The following is a 5,206-nucleotide window of genomic DNA, read 5'->3' as shown; positions in this document are numbered from 1 at the left end:
TTACAGTAGCTTTGTAGTAACTCTTAAAATCATATACTGTAAATTTTTTAACTTTGTTGTTTTTCACAATTATCTGGCCTATTTTAGATCCTTTGTATTTAAAGTCTTAATTAGTTTGTGTATGTCTACAAAAAAAAGTGATTTTAGTTAGGATTTGTTGAATCCATAGTTAACTCTGGGAAGAACTATTACCTTAACAATACTGAGTCTTTGATCTATGTTTTTTTTTTTAATATATCTCCATTTAGTTATACCTTTAAAATTTTCTCTCAGAAGTATTTTGTGTATTTTATTGAACAAGTCTGGTACAAATTTCGTTAAAGTTATTCTTTTTAAAATTTTCATTTTAATGTTATTTATATGGTACTGGTTTTTAAAAAATTTCAGTTTCTAAACTGTTGTTAGAATACAGAAATACAATAGATTTTATACATTGAACCTGTGTCCCATGAAACTGCCAAATACATTTATTAGATGTATGGCAACACTTTGGTTTAGAACAACAATGAAAAGACTTAGAGTGGTAAAATTATATCACTGTGAGATTTAAGATAACTTTAAAATATCTAGAGAAATCAAGATGTTACCTTGGCTACATTATCTCACTTGATATTACAGCTGTAATACATTTTACTTGCTCAATATTAAATTCAGTGTAAGAATCACAGGTATTTCATCCAGTGGAAGATCACACGGTGTGTGGTGAAATGCACACTCCTGCTTCAGGACAGTAACAAAAATGTTTTGTTGTAGCAAGTTCAGAACAATAGACTCAAAGGCAGCTTTAAGTTTCTCTCTAAGCATGGTGGGGTGGAATGGATGGCTTCACAAATGCAGACACTGACATAAATACGAAGATTTAAAGGCCAACATGCAATGCACTTAAAAATTTAAATTAATGTCCAATTCATTTATTTAATGACAAATCACTTAGTAAATTGTGCAAATTTCCATGTAGCAGGTAAGAATAGAAGATACTTCTTTCTGAACACGATGTGAAATATTCTGGAACATTATGTGCCAGATTTTGTGGGAACACAAAGGAAGACTGTTTTCTGCAATAAAAAAATCAAATCCTTTTAAGTTAGTTTTAGTCTAAGCCTAAGATACACTGCCACTCCTAACTTTCTTTGCTAGTTCTATTTAGGGTTGGTTCATGTAGTTAGTACTACTGAAAAAATTGTAGGCGATTCCACCCAAACACCAATTATTGGTTGCCATCATTTTTGTTGAAACATTGGAGTTCTTTGTATTGAATGGATCCAGACAATGGTAGAGCTTTCATTACCCTAATATTATTTTAGGAACTCCAATTCATTGAGTACTTCTTTCATTTTAGGCACCTTCACATCTGTGAGGTGATTTTCATTCTCTAATAAACCTATGTTGTGAGAATTATTAAACTTACTAAAACCTAGCCTTTGAGGCTGATTTCTTTCACCCAATTAATATGTGATATCCATCCACATTAATGGTATGATATTAGTGCATCCTTTGTTATTGCTGAGTAGTACTCCCATCACTGGGTGTTTATACAAATGTTTATCCATCCCTAAATTGAGGTTATATGCTGTAACCATTCACACAATGTTTTTGTGTAGAGGAAATTTTCTTTTTGCTTCAGTAAACACATACAAATGGAATTTGTGGGTCATTGGGTAAATGTAAGTTTCACTTCACAAGATACTGAAAAACCGTTCTGAAAGATATGTGGTAGTATCCTATGGTTTTAATTAGCTATAATTAAATAAAATTAATAAAATTAAATAAAATTTTAATTGGCCTCCTGAAAGAGGCTGATGATAGCCATACATGAAAATGTTATATTGAAATCCTTCATTTTCATTGGGAAAAGTTTAGTTAAATGCTATGTTGATCAGTAATCAAATAGTAAGATGGAAGTTTTTATCCCATTTCTCTTTTTTTCCACTGCTATGCATGGGCCCTACATAAAATGGTTATAAATACTGAGGGAGGGGGAGAAAGAATAGGACTTTCACAATAAAAATTTATATACTTGGATTTTGAGTATATAGGCAATTGTCAAATAGGTTGTAGATTTTCTTTATATAAATATAACTTATTCAAACAAGAGTATTTTCCCCTGACAATAAGGCAACAGACTTAAGGAACAGATCTTGGAGAAGACTTCATAGATGGACACATAAAAGAACACCCACTAACAGTTTCTAGTTTAATGGACTTTTAAAAAGAGAACATTTTATTTATATTAAAATCCACTAATTTCTACTATATGGGAATGAATTATCAAAACTTATGGTTACGTAAAAGGCTTGAACATCCTGAGAGAATCTTAACGAAAGCATAGCTCATTATAAATCCTCCAGAAGAGAATACAAAGTGCAAAATACTTTTGAATTATCTCATAAAGAATTTCTCTAGGATCCACGGGGAAAAGCTTTATAGAAAATGCAGGACAAATGCTATCAGCCAGCTATTGAATTTTTAGTCTTGCATTCGTTTTAAGAGAATACCTATCGATAATGTAAGCACAACCAAAATCACTCTGCTTAAGTGATACATTTAAAGAATAAGTGTATGTAAATTATATTCAAGTCGACCATTATTTGAAATATTTATGTATGGAATGGCATACAAAGGTATCAAAACAAAAGTGAAAAGATGGTAAGTCAGATTTTAAATAAATGTTTATTTAACACTTTAATTTAGTAAGAAAATTAATACAAGAACAATTTTGTCAAAATTGAGTAAAAAATGAATAATGAATATCCTCTCTCGTAATAAAAACTACCTAGGTGATTTAAGACAATGTATCATTCCCTTTGTTTCTAGAAAGTGTTACAGTATGCATCTTTGTACCGATGGGCAGTTTTATTTTGAGTTGATTGCTTCAAGGGTTATCTAAAATTTTCTTGGGGCGCCTGGGTGGCTCAGTCGGTTAAGCGTCCGACTTCAGCTCACGTCACGATCTCACGGTCCGCGAGTTCGAGCCCCGCGTCGGGCTCTGGGCTGATGGCTCAGAGCCTGGAGCCTGCTTCCGATTCTGTGTCTCCCTCTCTCTCTGCCCCTCCCCCGTTCATGCTGTGTCTCTCTCTGTCTCAAAAATAAATAAACGTTAAAAAAAAATTAAAAAAAATAAAAATAAAAATAAAATTTTCTTAAAATAATTATATGAGTGCACTTACAATTTGTACACTCAATTCTATTCCAATTACTGCAACTGTCAAGGGGGTGGTAGGCGGAGGTGGTTTATCCTAGCATAGCAGGTATGAGGAGGCAAGTATTCAGACTTGCTCTTGTACTTAAGAGTATTGTCAAATTGTGTGAATCGTTTCATCTCTCTGGGCCTTAGTTTCTTTTATAATAATGCAGAGGGAATGGACTACATGCATGCTTCTCCAGTATCAGTTGTTCACATATTACTTGCAAGATTTTTATCATATCTGTGCCAGTTTTGCCACCATTTAATGAATATCACTGTAAGTCAACTCAGTTTCCAAAACTTACGAGCCATGTGTATAAAATTTGTCTCTTTCTCTTTTTTTTTAAATATGTGGAACACTTCATGAATTTGTGTGTCATCCTTGCCCAGGGCCATGCTAATCTTCTCTGTATTGTTCCAATTTTTTAGTATATGTGCTGCCTAAGCGAGCACTTGACTCTTTTTTTTCTAATTTTCATTAAAATAAAAACATGTTGCTTATATAAAACATGTTTCCCTATGAACAACTAAAATAATCTTCCATATCACTAGTGATACAGAACTAGATTTGTTTTCAATATGTTAAAACCTAATTGATATTGTTAGATATTCAGGATATAATTATGTAATCTATTATTTCAGAGAATGTTATTTTTATGACTCAAAGTAAAAGTCAAAATAGGAAATTTAAATTTAGGGGCGCCTGGGTGGCTCAGTCGGTTGAGCGACCGACTTCGGCTCAGGTCATGATCTCACGGTTTGTGAGTTCGAGCCCCGTGTCAGGCTTTGTGCTGCCAGCTCAGAGCCTGGAGCCTGCTTCTGATTCTGTGTCTCCCTCTCTCTCTGACCCTTCCCCACTCACGCTCTGTCTCTCTCTGCCTCAGAAATAAACATTAAAAAAAAATTTAAAAAAAAGAAAATTTAAATTTATATAACTTTTTCATTTTTTATGTTCTTATAGAATGACATGTGTGTAATAGAACTTTCTATGCTTTTGCAACCTAAAAAGATGCATAGGTGAATAAAGAATATTTTCTTAACTAAAGGATGGTTTTATAGTGTAGTATCATACTGGTATTTCATTTTAAGACAAAACTAATCTTTAATACATTCTTGGAGAAGTAGGGAATCCCAGTTTTGTTGCATTGTATTAATCGAAGATGCCCCATACGCTATGCATAACTCAAAATTATTACTGCCTTTATTCAAATTATTAATGTAACACAGCTATTTCTAAATATAATGATGAGTATTTTTACTCATCAGTTTTAATTACTTTTATTTAGAGTGCCATATTCTTTTACAAAGCTCGTATTTTCATAAGAACTTCAAACTTTGTGAAATCTTACTCATCCCCCAACCCCCCCCCCCCCAAATTGCCACATAAAAGCTAGAGCTGTCAAGGGGAGGAAAAGATCATGAAAAACATTCAAACATCCCTGAGAAGACCTGATTTTAATGCCTTAATAAATAGTTGAGTGTAACATAGTAGCCTTCAAATTTTACTTAGCACCACACTTCTAGTACCATAGCTCCATTTGACCCTATAAAAATGCTGTTAATGGCTCTGTTTACTAGAATTTATTGCTACCAAGATGGAAAGTCACAATGCTATGAAACTAGTAATGTAGCAATATGCAACCTCAAGCCCTATAATGTGGCTATATTTTGAAATCATTAAAATGCAGATGAGGATTAAGCTAAAGACTGATTTTGTGATTGCTTTTAAGATATTGAGTAGTTCTTAAAATATATGTATGGGTGAGTGTGTATAAATAACTTGCACATTAGTGTATTTCAAAATTGTTCTGATGGAAAAGGGTGTTTTCTTTGGCCGATGATTTCCCAGTTATTTTTAAAATGTTCTGTGATTCATCAAGTAATCAGATAAATTTCTGTTTTTTACTATTGTGATTGTAAATATACAGCTTTCTATATTTTTTTTAGTGATTTTCAGGTATTGCTTGTATGAGATATTTAAAGTGTTTTGAACAGAAATGTTCTCTTTATAACTTATTGCAT

At 32.6% G+C, this 5,206-nt stretch overlaps 1 non-coding gene across 1 annotated transcript; it reads right to left on the bottom strand.

Moving 5' to 3' along the window:
• Positions 1 to 3,529: 3,529 nt before the first annotated feature.
• On the bottom strand, positions 3,530 to 3,637 carry LOC124525181 (U6 spliceosomal RNA). The gene has a single exon (XR_006965405.1). It is a non-coding gene; the product is annotated as a U6 spliceosomal RNA (small nuclear RNA).
• Between the last annotated feature and the right edge of the window lie 1,569 nt (positions 3,638 to 5,206).

The sequence above is a fragment of the Lynx rufus genome, unplaced genomic scaffold, assembly GCF_022079265.1.
Source record: "Lynx rufus isolate CCGP_SWC_20201006 ecotype Redwood Valley unplaced genomic scaffold, mLynRuf1.p SCAF_4, whole genome shotgun sequence".
Lineage (NCBI taxonomy): Eukaryota > Metazoa > Chordata > Mammalia > Carnivora > Felidae > Lynx > Lynx rufus.
Note: the sequence above shows the minus strand (reverse complement) of the source record. Positions and strands in the feature narration are given on the sequence as shown.